Consider the following 15,913-nt stretch of genomic DNA (forward strand, 5'->3'; position numbering starts at 1 on the left):
ATAGTCACGCAAGACACAGTCACGCAACACACACAGTCACGCAACACACAGTCACTCAACACACACAGTCACGCAACACACAGTCATGCAACACACACAGTCATGCAACACACACAGTCACTCAACACACAGTCACGCAACACACAGTCACGGAACACACCCAGTCACGCAACAAACAAAGTCCCGCAACACACACAGTCACTCAACACACAAAGTCACGCAACACACAGTCACTCAACACACACAGTCACGCAAGACACACAGTCACGCAACACACACAGTCACGCAACACACACAGTCACGCCACACACACAGTCACGCAACACACACAGTCACGCAACACACACAGTTACTCAGCACACACAGTTACTCAACACACACAGTCACGCAACACACACAGTCACTCAACACACAGTCATGCAACACACAGTCATGCAACACACAGTCACGCAAGACACAGTCACGCAACACACACAGTCACGCAATACACAGTCACACAACACACACAGTCACGCAACACACAGTCATGCAACACACACAGTCATGCAACACACACAGTCACTCAACACACAGTCACGCAACACACAGTCACTCAACACACACAGTCACGCAACACACAGTCATGCAACTCACACAGTCATGCAACACACACAGTCACGCAACACACAGTCACTCAACACACACAGTCACTCAACACACACGTTAACGCAACACACGGTCACTCAACACACACAGTCACGCAACACACAGTCACGCAACACAAAGTCACGCAACACACAGACACGCAACACACACAGTCACGCAACACACAGTCAGGCAACACACACAGTCAAGCAACACACACAGTCACGCAACACACACAGAGTCACGCAACACACAGTCACGCAACACGCACAGTCACTCAACACACACAGTCACGCAACACACACAGTCACGCAACACACACAGTCACTCAACACACAAAGTCACGCAACACACACAGTCACGCAACACATACAGTCACGCAACACACACAGTCACTCAACACACACAGTCACGCAACACACACAGTCACGCAACACACACAGTAGTGCAACACACAGACACGCAAGACACAGTCACGCAACACACACAGTCACGCAACACACAGTCACTCAACACACACAGTCACGCAACACACAGTCACGCTACACACACAGTCACTCAACACACAGTCAGGCAACACACAGTCACGCAACACACTCAGTCATGCAACAAACACTGTCACTCAACACACAGTCACGCAACACACTGTCACGCAACACACACTCATGCAACACACACAGTCACTCAACACACAGTCACGCAACACAAACAGTTACTCAACACACACAGTCACGCAAAACACACAGTCACGCAACACACAGTCACGCAACACACACAGTCACGCAACACACACACAGTCACGCAACACGCACAGTCACGCAACACACACAGTCACGCAACACACACAGTCACTCAACACACAAAGTCACGCAACACACACAGTCACGCAACACATACAGTCACGGAACACACACAGTCACTCAACACAGACAGTCACGCAACACACAAAGTCACGCAACACACACAGTCACTCAACACACAGTCACGCAACACACACAGTCACTCAACACACACAGTCACGCAAAACACACAGTCACGCAAAACACACAGTCACGCAACACACACAGTCACGCAACACACACAGTCACGCCACACACACACTCACGCAACACACAGTCATGCAACACACAGACACGCAAGACACAGTCACGCAACACACACAGTCACTCAACACACAGTCATGCAACACACAGTCATGCAACACACAGTCACGCAACACACTCAGTCATGCAACAAACACTGTCACTCAACACACAGTCACGCAACACACTGTCACGCAACACACACTCATGCAACACACACAGTCACTCAACACACAGTCACGCAACACAAACAGTTACTCAACACACACAGTCACGCAAAACACACAGTCACGCAACACACAGTCACGCAACACACACAGTCACGCAACACACACACAGTCACGCAACACGCACAGTCACGCAACACGCACAGTCACTCAACACACACAGTCACGCAACACACACAGTCACGCAACACACACAGTCACTCAACACACAGTCACGCAACACACAGAGTTACTCAACACACACAGTCACGCAAAACACACAGTCACGCAACACACACAGTCACGCCACACACACAGTCACGCCACACACACAGTCACGCAACACAGTCACGCAACACACAGTCATGCAACACACAGACACGCAAGACACAGTCACGCAACACACACAGTCACGCAACACACAGTCACTCAACACACAGTCACGCAACACACAGTCATGCAACACACACAGTCATGCAACACACTCAGTCACTCAACACACAGTCACGCAACACACAGTCACGCAAAACACACCCAGTCACGCAAAACAAACAAAGTCCCGCAACACACACAGTCACTCAACACACAAAGTCACGCAACACACAGTCACTCAACACACACAGTCACGCAAGACACACAGTCACGCAACACACACGGAGTCACGCAACACACAGTCACGCAACACGCACAGTCACTCAACACACACAGTCACGCAACACACACAGTCACGCAACACACACAGTCACTCAACACACAAAGTCACGCAACACACACAGTCACGCAACACATACAGTCACGCAACACACACAGTCACTCAACACACAGAGTCACGCAACACACAAAGTCACGCAACACACACAGTCACGCAACACACACAGTCACTCAACACACACAGTCATGCAACACACACAGTCACTCAACACACAGTCACGCAACACACACAGTTACTCAACACACACAGTCACGCAAAACACACAGTCACGCAACACACACAGTCACGCCACACACACAGTCACGCCACACACACAGTCACGCAACACAGAGTCACGCAACACACAGTCATGCAACACACAGACACGCAAGACACAGTCACGCAACACACAGTCTCGCAACACACACAGTCACTCAACACACAGTCATGCAACACACAGTCATGCAACACATAGTCACGCAAGACACAGTCACGCAACACACACAGTCACGCAACACACAGTCAAGCAACACACAGTCACTCAACACACACAGTCACGCAACACACAGTCATGCAACACACACAGTCATGCAACACACACAGTCACTCAACACACAGTCACGCAACACACAGTCACGGAACACACCCAGTCACGCAACAAACAAAGTCCCGCAACACACACAGTCACTCAACACACAAAGTCACGCAACACACAGTCACTCAACACACACAGTCACGCAAGACACACAGTCACGCAACACACACAGTCACGCAACACACACAGTCACGCCACACACACAGTCACGCAACACACACAGTCACGCAACACACACAGTTACTCAGCACACACAGTTACTCAACACACACAGTCACGCAACACACACAGTCACTCAACACACAGTCATGCAACACACAGTCATGCAACACACAGTCACGCAAGACACAGTCACGCAACACACACAGTCACGCAACACACAGTCACTCAACACACACAGTCACTCAACACACACGTTAACGCAACACACGGTCACTCAACACACACAGTCACGCAACACACAGTCACGCAACACAAAGTCACGCAACACACACAGTCACGCAACACACAGTCAGGCAACACACACAGTCACGCAACACACACAGTCACGCAACACACACAGTCACGCAACACACACAGAGTCACGCAACACACAGTCACGCAACACGCACAGTCACTCAACACACACAGTCACGCAACACACACAGTCACGCAACACACACAGTCACTCAACACACAAAGTCACGCAACACACACAGTCACGCAACACATACAGTCACGCAACACACACAGTCACTCAACACACACAGTCACGCAACACACAAAGTCACGCAACACACACAGTCACTCAACACACACAGTCACGCAAAACACACAGTCACGCAAAACACACAGTCACGCAACACACTCAGTCATGCAACAAACACTGTCACTCAACACACAGTCACGCAACACACTGTCACGCAACACACAGTCATGCAACACACACAGTCACTCAACACACAGTCACGCAACACAAACAGTTACTCAACACACACAGTCACGCAAAACACACAGTCACGCAACACACAGTCACGCAACACACACAGTCACGCAACACACACAGTCATGCAACACACACAGTTACGCAACACAAAGTCACGCAACACACAGTCACGCAACACACACAGTCACGCAACACACAGTCAGGCAACACACACAGTCACGCGACACATACAGTCACGCAACACACACAGTCACGCAACACACACAGAGTCACGCAACACACAGTCACGCAACACACAGTCACGCAACACGCACAGTCACTCAACACACACAGTCACGCAACACACACAGTCACGCAACACACAGTCACTCAACACACAAAGTCACGCAACACACACAGTCACTCAACACACACAATCACGCAACACACAAAGTCACGCAACACACACAGTCACTCAACACACACAGTCACGCAACACACAAAGTCACGCAACACACAAAGTCACTCAACACACACAGTCACTCAACACACAAAGTCACGCAACATACAAAGTCACTCAACACACACTGTCACGCAACACACACAGTCACGCCACACACACAGTCACGCCACACACACAGTCACGCAACACACTCAGTCATGCAACACACACAGTCACTCAACACACAGTCACGCAACACACTGTCACGCAACACACACAGTAATGCAACACACACAGTCACGCAACACACTGTCACGCAACACACACAGTCATGCAACACACACAGTCACTCAACAAACAGTCACGCAACACACACAGTCACGCAACACACACAGTCACTCAACACACAGTCACTCAACACACAGTCACGCAACACACACAGTCACGCAACATACAGTCACGCAACACACAGTCATGCAACACACAGTCATGCAACACACAGTCACGCAAGACACAATCACGCAACACACACAGTCACGCAACACACAGTCACTCAACTCACACAGTCACGCAACACACAGTCACGCAAGACACAGTCACGCAACACACACAGTCACGCAACACACAGTCATGCAACACACACAGTCACGCAACACACAGTCACGCAACACACACAGTCACGCAACACACACAGTCACTCAACACACAGTCACGCAACACACAGTCACGCAAGACACAGTCACGCAACACACACAGTCACGCAACACACAGTCACTCAACACACACAGTCACGCAACACACACAGTCAAGCAACACACAGTCACGCAACACACACAGTCATGCAACACACAGTCACTCAACACACAGTCACGCAACACACACAGTCACGCAACACACACAGTCATGCAACACACAGTCACGCAACACACAAAGTCACGCAACAAACAAAGTCACGCAAAACACACAGTCACGCAACACACACAGTCACGCAACACACACAGTCACGCAACACACGGTCACGCAACACACACAGTCACTCAACACACAAGGTCACTCAACCCACAAAGTCACTCAGCACAAAAAGTCACTCAACACACACAGTCACGCAAAACACACAGTCACGCAAAACACACAGTCACGCATCACACACAGTCACACCACACACACAGCCACGCCACACACACAGTCACGCCACACACACAGTCACGCAACACACTCAGTCACGCAACACACAGTCACTCAACACACAGTCACGCAACACAAAGTCACTCAACACACACAGTCACGCAACACACACAGTCACGCAACACACACAGTCACTCAACACACAAAGTCACGCAACACACACAGTCACGCAACACATACAGTCACGCAACACACACAGTCACTCAACACACACAGTCACGCAACACACAAAGTCACGCAACACACACAGTCACTCAACACACAGTCACGCAACACACACAGTCACTCAACACACACAGTCACGCAAAACACACCCAGTCACGCAAAACAAACAAAGTCCCGCAACACACACAGTCACTCAACACACAAAGTCACGCAACACACAGTCACTCAACACACAGAGTCACGCAAGACACACAGTCACGCAACACACACAGAGTCATGCAACACACAGTCACGCAACACACAGTCACGCAACACGCACAGTCACTCAACACACACAGTCACGCAACACACACAGTCACGCAACACACACAGTCACTCAACACACAAAGTCACGCAACACACACAGTCACGCAACACATACAGTCACGCAACACACACAGTCACTCAACACACAGAGTCACGCAACACACAAAGTCACGCAACACACACAGTCACGCAACACACACAGTCACTCAACACACACAGTCACTCAAAACACACAGTCACGCAAAACACACAGTCACGCAAAACACACAGTCACGCAACACACTCAGTCATGCAACAAACACTGTCACTCAACACACAGTCACGCAACACACTGTCACGCAACACACACAGTCATGCAACACACACAGTCACTCAACACACAGTCACGCAACACACACAGTTACTCAACACACACAGTCACGCAAAACACACAGTCACGCAACACACACAGTCACGCCACACACACAGTCACGCCACACACACAGTCACGCCACACACACAGTCACGCAACACAGAGTCACGCAACACACAGTCATGCAACACACAGACACGCAAGACACAGTCACGCAACACACACAGTCACGCAACACACCCAGTCACGCAACACACAGTCACTCAACACACAGTCACGCAACACACACAGTCACGCAACACACCCAGTCACGCAACACACAGTCACTCAACACACACAGTCACTCAACACACACGGTAAAGCAACACACGGTCACTCAACACACACAGTCACGCAACACACACAGTCACGCAACACACACAGTCACGCAACACACACAGTTACGCAACACAAAGTCACGCAACACACAGTCACGCAACACACACAGTCACGCAACACACAGTCAGGCAACACACACAGTCACGCGACACATACAGTCACGCAACACACACAGTCACGCAACACACACAGAGTCACGCAACACACAGTCACGCAACACACAGTCACGCAACACGCACAGTCACTCAACACACACAGTCACGCAACACACACAGTCACGCAACACACAGTCACTCAACACACAAAGTCACGCAACACACACAGTCACTCAACACACACAATCACGCAACACACAAAGTCACGCAACACACACAGTCACTCAACACACACAGTCACGCAACACACAAAGTCACTCAACACACACAGTCACTCAACACACAAAGTCACGCAACACACAAAGTCACTCAACACACACTGTCACGCAACACACACAGTCACGCCACACACACAGTCACGCCACACACACAGTCACGCAACACACTCAGTCATGCAACACACACAGTCACTCAACACACAGTCACGCAACACACTGTCACGCAACACACACAGTAATGCAACACACACAGTCACGCAACACACTGTCACGCAACACACACAGTCATGCAACACACACAGTCACTCAACAAACAGTCACGCAACACACACAGTCACGCAACACACACAGTCACTCAACACACAGTCACTCAACACACAGTCACGCAACACACACAGTCACGCAACATACAGTCACGCAACACACAGTCATGCAACACACAGTCATGCAACACACAGTCACGCAAGACACAATCACGCAACACACACAGTCACGCAACACACAGTCACTCAACTCACACAGTCACGCAACACACAGTCACGCAAGACACAGTCACGCAACACACACAGTCACGCAACACACAGTCATGCAACACACAAAGTCACGCAACACACAGTCACGCAACACACACAGTCACGCAACACACACAGTCACTCAACACACAGTCACGCAACACACAGTCACGCAAGACACAGTCACGCAACACACACAGTCACGCAACACACAGTCACTCAACACACACAGTCACGCAACACAGTCACGCAACACACACAGTCAAGCAACACACAGTCACGCAACACACACAGTCATGCAACACACAGTCACTCAACACACAGTCACGCAACACACACAGTCACGCAACACACACAGTCATGCAACACACAGTCACGCAACACACAAAGTCACGCAACAAACAAAGTCACGCAAAACACACAGTCACGCAACACACACAGTCACGCAACACACACAGTCACGCAACACACGGTCACGCAACACACACAGTCACTCAACACACAAGGTCACTCAACCCACAAAGTCACTCAGCACAAAAAGTCACTCAACACACACAGTCACGCAAAACACACAGTCACGCAAAACACACAGTCACGCATCACACGCAGTCACACCACACACACAGCCACGCCACACACACAGTCACGCCACACACACAGTCACGCAACACACTCAGTCACGCAACACACAGTCACTCAACACACAGTCACGCAACACAAAGTCACTCAACACACACAGTCACGCAACACACACAGTCACGCAACACACACAGTCACTCAACACACAAAGTCACGCAACACACACAGTCACGCAACACATACAGTCACGCAACACACACAGTCACTCAACACACACAGTCACGCAACACACAAAGTCACGCAACACACACAGTCACTCAACACACAGTCACGCAACACACACAGTCACTCAACACACACAGTCACGCAAAACACACCCAGTCACGCAAAACAAACAAAGTCCCGCAACACACACAGTCACTCAACACACAAAGTCACGCAACACACAGTCACTCAACACACAGAGTCACGCAAGACACACAGTCACGCAACACACACAGAGTCATGCAACACACAGTCACGCAACACACAGTCACGCAACACGCACAGTCACTCAACACACACAGTCACGCAACACACACAGTCACGCAACACACACAGTCACTCAACACACAAAGTCACGCAACACACACAGTCACGCAACACATACAGTCACGCAACACACACAGTCACTCAACACACAGTCACGCAACACGCACAGTCACTCAACACACACAGTCACGCAACACACACAGTCACGCAACACACACAGTCACTCAACACACAAAGTCACGCAACACACACAGTCACGCAACACATACAGTCACGCAACACACACAGTCACTCAACACACAAAGTCACGCAACACACACAGTCACTCAACACACACAGTCACGCAACACACACAGTCACTCAACACACACAGTCACTCAAAACACACAGTCACGCAAAACACACAGTCACGCAACACACTCAGTCATGCAACAAACACTGTCACTCAACACACAGTCACGCAACACACTGTCACGCAACACACACAGTCATGCAACACACACAGTCACTCAACACACAGTCACGCAACACACACAGTTACTCAACACACACAGTCACGCAAAACACACAGTCACGCAACACACACAGTCACGCCACACACACAGTCACGCCACACACACAGTCACGCAACACAGAGTCACGCAACACACAGTCATGCAACACACAGACACGCAAGACACAGTCACGCAACACACAGTCACGCAACACACACAGTCACTCAACACACAGTCATGCAACACACAGTCATGCAACACATAGTCACGCAAGACACAGTCACGCAACACACACAGTCACGCAACACACAGTCACTCAACACACACAGTCACGCAACACACAGTCATGCAACACACACAGTCATGCAACACACACAGTCACTCAACACACAGTCACGCAACACACAGTCACGGAACACACCCAGTCACGCAACAAACAAAGTCCCGCAACACACACAGTCACTCAACACACAAAGTCACGCAACACACAGTCACTCAACACACACAGTCACGCAAGACACACAGTCACGCAACACACACAGTCACGCAACACACACAGTCACGCCACACACACAGTCACGCAACACACACAGTCACGCAACACACACAGTTACTCAGCACACACAGTTACTCAACACACACAGTCACGCAACACACACAGTCACTCAACACACAGTCATGCAACACACAGTCATGCAACACACAGTCACGCAAGACACAGTCACGCAACACACACAGTCACGCAACACACAGTCACACAACACACACAGTCACGCAACACACAGTCATGCAACACACACAGTCATGCAACACACACAGTCATTCAACACACAGTCACGCAAAACACAGTCACGAAACACACACAGTCACGCAACACACAGTCATGCAAGACACACAGTCATGCAACACACACAGTCACGCAACACACAGTCACTCAACACACACTGTCACTCAACACACACGTTAACGCAACACACGGTCACTCAACACACACAGTCACGCAACACACAGTCACGCAACACAAAGTCACGCAACACACACAGTCACGCAACACACAGTCAGGCAACACACACAGTCACGCAACACACACAGTCACGCAACACACACAGAGTCACGCAACACACAGTCACGCAACACGCACAGTCACTCAACACACACAGTCACGCAACACACACAGTCACGCAACACACACAGTCACTCAACACACAAAGTCACGCAACACACACAGTCACGCAACACATACATTCACGCAACACACACAGTCACTCATCACACACAGTCACGCAACACACAAAGTCACGCAACACACACAGTCACTCAACACACACAGTCACGCAAAACACACAGTCACGCAAAACACACAGTCACGCAACACACTCAGTCATGCAACAAACACTGTCACTGAACACACAGTCACGCAACACACTGTCACGCAACACACAGTCATGCAACACACACAGTCACTCAACACACAGTCACGCAACACAAACAGTTACTCAACACACACAGTCACGCAACACACACAGACACGCAACACACAGTCACTCAACACACACAGTCATGCAACACACAGTCATGCAACACAAAGTCACGCAACACACACAGTCATGCAACAAACACTGTCACTCAACACACAGTCACGCAACACTCTGTCACGCAACACACACTCATGCAACACACACAGTCACTCAACACACAGTCACGCAACACAAACAGTTACTCAACACACACAGTCACGCAACACACACAGTCACGCCACACACACAGTCACGCCACACACACAGTCACGCAACACACAGTCACTCAGCACACAGTCACTCAACACACACAGTCACGCAACACACAGTCATGCAACACACACACTCACTCAACACACAGTCACGCAACACACACAGTCACGCAACACACACAGTCACTCAACACACAGTCACGCAACACACAGTCACGGAACACACCCAGTCACGCAAAAAACAAAGTCACGCAACACACACAGTCACTCAACACACAGTCACACAACACAAAGTCACGCAACACACAGTCACGCAACACACACAGTCACGCAACACACAGTCAGGCAACACACACAGTCACGCAACACACACAGTCACGCAACACACACAGAGTCACGCAACACACAGTCACGCAACACGCACAGTCACTCAACACACACAGTCACGCAACACACACAGTCACGCAACACACACAGTCACTCAACACACAAAGTCACGCAACACACACAGTCACGCAACACATACAGTCACGCAACACACACAGTCACTCAACACACAGAGTCACGCAACACACAAAGTCACGCAACACACACAGTCACGCAACACACACAGTCACTCAACACACACAGTCACGCAAAACACACAGTCACGCAACACACTCAGTCATGCAACAAACACTGTCACTCAACACACAGTCACGCAACACACTGTCACGCAACAGACAGTCACGCAACACACACAGTCACTCAACACACAGTCATGCAACACACAGTCATGCAACACAGTCACGCAACACACTCAGTCATGCAACAAACACTGTCACTCAACACACAGTCACGCAACACACTGTCACGCAACACACACTCATGAAACACACACAGTCACTCAACACACAGTCACGCAACACAAACAGTTACTCAACACACACAGTCACGCAAAACACACAGTCACGCAACACACACAGTCACGCCACACACACAGTCACGCCACACACACAGTCACGCAACACACAGTCATGCAACACACAGACACGCAAGACACAGTCACGCAACACACACAGTCACGCAACACACAGTCACTCAACACACACAGTCACGCAACACACAGTCACTCAACACACACAGTCACGCAACACACACAGTCACTCAACACACAGTCATGCAACACACAGTCATGCAACACAGTCATGCAACACACAGTCACGCAAGACACAGTCACGCAACACACACAGTCACGCAACACACAGTCACTCAACACACACAGTCACGCAACACACAGTCATGCAACACACACAGTCATGCAACACACACAGTCACTCAACACACAGTTACTCAACACACACAGTCACGCAACACACAGTCATGCAACACACACAGTCACTCAACACACAGTCACGCAACACACACAGTCACGCAACACACACAGTCACTCAACACACAGTCACGCAACACACAGTCACGGAACACACCCAGTCACGCAACAAACAAAGTCACGCAACACACACAGTCACTCAACACACACAGTCACGCAACACAAAGTCACGCAACACACAGTCACGCAACACACACAGTCACGCAACACACAGTCAGGCAACACACACAGTCACGCAACACACACAGAGTCACGCAACACACAGTCACGCAAAACGCACAGTCACTCAACACACACAGTCACGCAACACACACAGTCACGCCACACACACAGTCACGCCACACACACAGCCGCGCCACACACACAGTCACGCCACACACATAGTCACGCCACACACACAGTCACGCAACACACTCAGTCGTGCAACACACACAGTCACTCAACACACAGTCACGCAACACACCCAGTCACGCAACACACAGTCACTTAACACACAGTCATGCAACACACACAGTCACGCAACACACCCAGTCACGCAACACACAGTCACTCAACACACACAGTCACTCAACACACACGGTAAAGCAACACACGGTCACTCAACACACACAGTCACGCAACACACACAGTCACGCAACACACACAGTCACGCAACACACACAGTCACGCAACACAAAGTCACGCAACACACAGTCACGCAACACACACAGTCACGCAACACACAGTCAGGCAACACACACAGTCACGCTACACATACAGTCACGCAACACACACAGTCACGCAACACACACAGAGTCACGCAACACACAGTCACGCAACACACAGTCACGCAACACGCACAGTCACTCAACACACACAGTCACGCAACACACACAGTCACGCAACACACAGTCACTCAACACACAAAGTCACGCAACACACACAGTCACTCAACACACACAATCACGCAACACACAAAGTCACGCAACACACACAGTCACTCAACACACACAGTCACGCAACACACAAAGTCACGCAACACACAGTCACTCAACACACACAGTCACTCAACACACAAAGTCACGCAACACACAAAGTCACTCAACACACACTGTCACGCAACACACACAGTCACGCCACACACACAGTCACTCAACACACAGTCACGCAACACACTGTCACGCAACACACACAGTAATGCAACAGACACAGTCACGCAACACACTGTCACGCAACACACACAGTCATGCAACACACACAGTCACTCAACAAACAGTCACGCAACACACACAGTCACTCAACACACAGTCACTCAACACACAGTCACGCAACACACACAGTCTCGCAACATACAGTCACGCAACACACAGTCATGCAACACACAGTCATGCAACACACAGTCACGCAAGACACAATCACGCAACACACACAGTCACGCAACACACAGTCACTCAACTCACACAGTCACGCAACACACAGTCACGCAAGACACAGTCACGCAACACACACAGTCACGCAACACACAGTCATGCAACACACACAGTCACGCAACACACAGTCACGCAACACACACAGTCACGCAACACACACAGTAACTCAACACACAGTAACGCAACACACAGTCACGATAGACACAGTCACGCAACACACACAGTCACGCAACACACAGTCACTCAAAACACACAGTCACGCAACACAGTCACGCAACACACACAGTCAAGCAACACACAGTCACGCAACACACACAGTCATGCAACACACAGTCACTCAACACACAGTCACGCAACACACACAGTCACGCAACACACACACTCATGCAACACACAGTCACGCAACACACAAAGTCACGCAACAAACAAAGTCACGCAAAACACACAGTCACGCAACACACACAGTCACGCAACACACGGTCACGCAACACACACAGTCACTCAACCCACAAAGTCACTCAGCACAAAAAGTCACTCAACACACACAGTCACGCAAAACACACAGTCACGCAAAACACACAGTCACACCACACACACAGCCACGCCACACACACAGTCACGCCACACACACAGTCACGCAACACACTCAGTCACGCAACACACAGTCACTCAACACACAGTCACGCAACACAAAGTCACTCAACACACACAGTCACGCAACACACACAGTCACGCAACACACACAGTCACTCAACACACAAAGTCACGCAACACACACAGTCACGCAACACATACAGTCACGCAACACACACAGTCACTCAACACACACAGTCACGCAACACACAAAGTCTCGCAACACACACAGTCACTCAACACACAGTCACGCAACACACACAGTCACTCAACACACACAGTCACGCAAAACACACAGTCACGCAAAACACACAGTCACGCAACACACTCAGTCATGCAACAAACACTGTCACTCAACACACAGTCACGCAACACACTGTCACGCAACACACACTCATGCAACACACACAGTCACTCAACACACAGTCACGCAACACAAACAGTTACTCAACACACACAGTCACGCAACACACACAGTCACACCACACACACAGTCACGCCACACACACACTCACGCAACACACAGTCATGCAACACACAGACACGCAAGACACAGTCACGCAACACACACAGTCACGCAACACACAGTCACTCAACACACACAGTCACGCAACACACAGTCACGCAACACACACAGTCACTCAACACACAGTCATGCAACACACAGTCATGCAACACAGTCACGCAACACACTCAGTCATGCAACAAACACTGTCACTCAACACACAGTCACGCCACACACACAGTCACGCAACACAGAGTCACGCAACACACAGTCATGCAACACACAGACACGCAAGACACAGTCACGCAACACACACAGTCACGCAACACACCCAGTCACGCAACACACAGTCACTCAACACACAGTCACGCAACACACACAGTCACGCAACACACCCAGTCACGCAACACACAGTCACTCAACACACACAGTCACTCAACACACACGGTAAAGCAACACACGGTCACTCAACACACACAGTCACGCAACACACACAGTCACGCAACACACACAGTCACGCAACACACACAGTTACGCAACACAAAGTCACGCAACACACAGTCACGCAACACACACAGTCACGCAACACACAGTCAGGCAACACACACAGTCACGCGACACATACAGTCACGCAACACACACAGTCACGCAACACACACAGAGTCACGCAACACACAGTCACGCAACACACAGTCACGCAACACGCACAGTCACTCAACACACACAGTCACGCAACACACACAGTCACGCAACACACAGTCACTCAACACACAAAGTCACGCAACACACACAGTCACTCAACACACACAATCACGCAACACACAAAGTCACGCAACACACACAGTC

This window comes from Telmatherina bonti (assembly GCF_933228915.1).
Source record: "Telmatherina bonti genome assembly, chromosome: 3".
Taxonomy (NCBI): domain Eukaryota; kingdom Metazoa; phylum Chordata; class Actinopteri; order Atheriniformes; family Telmatherinidae; genus Telmatherina; species Telmatherina bonti.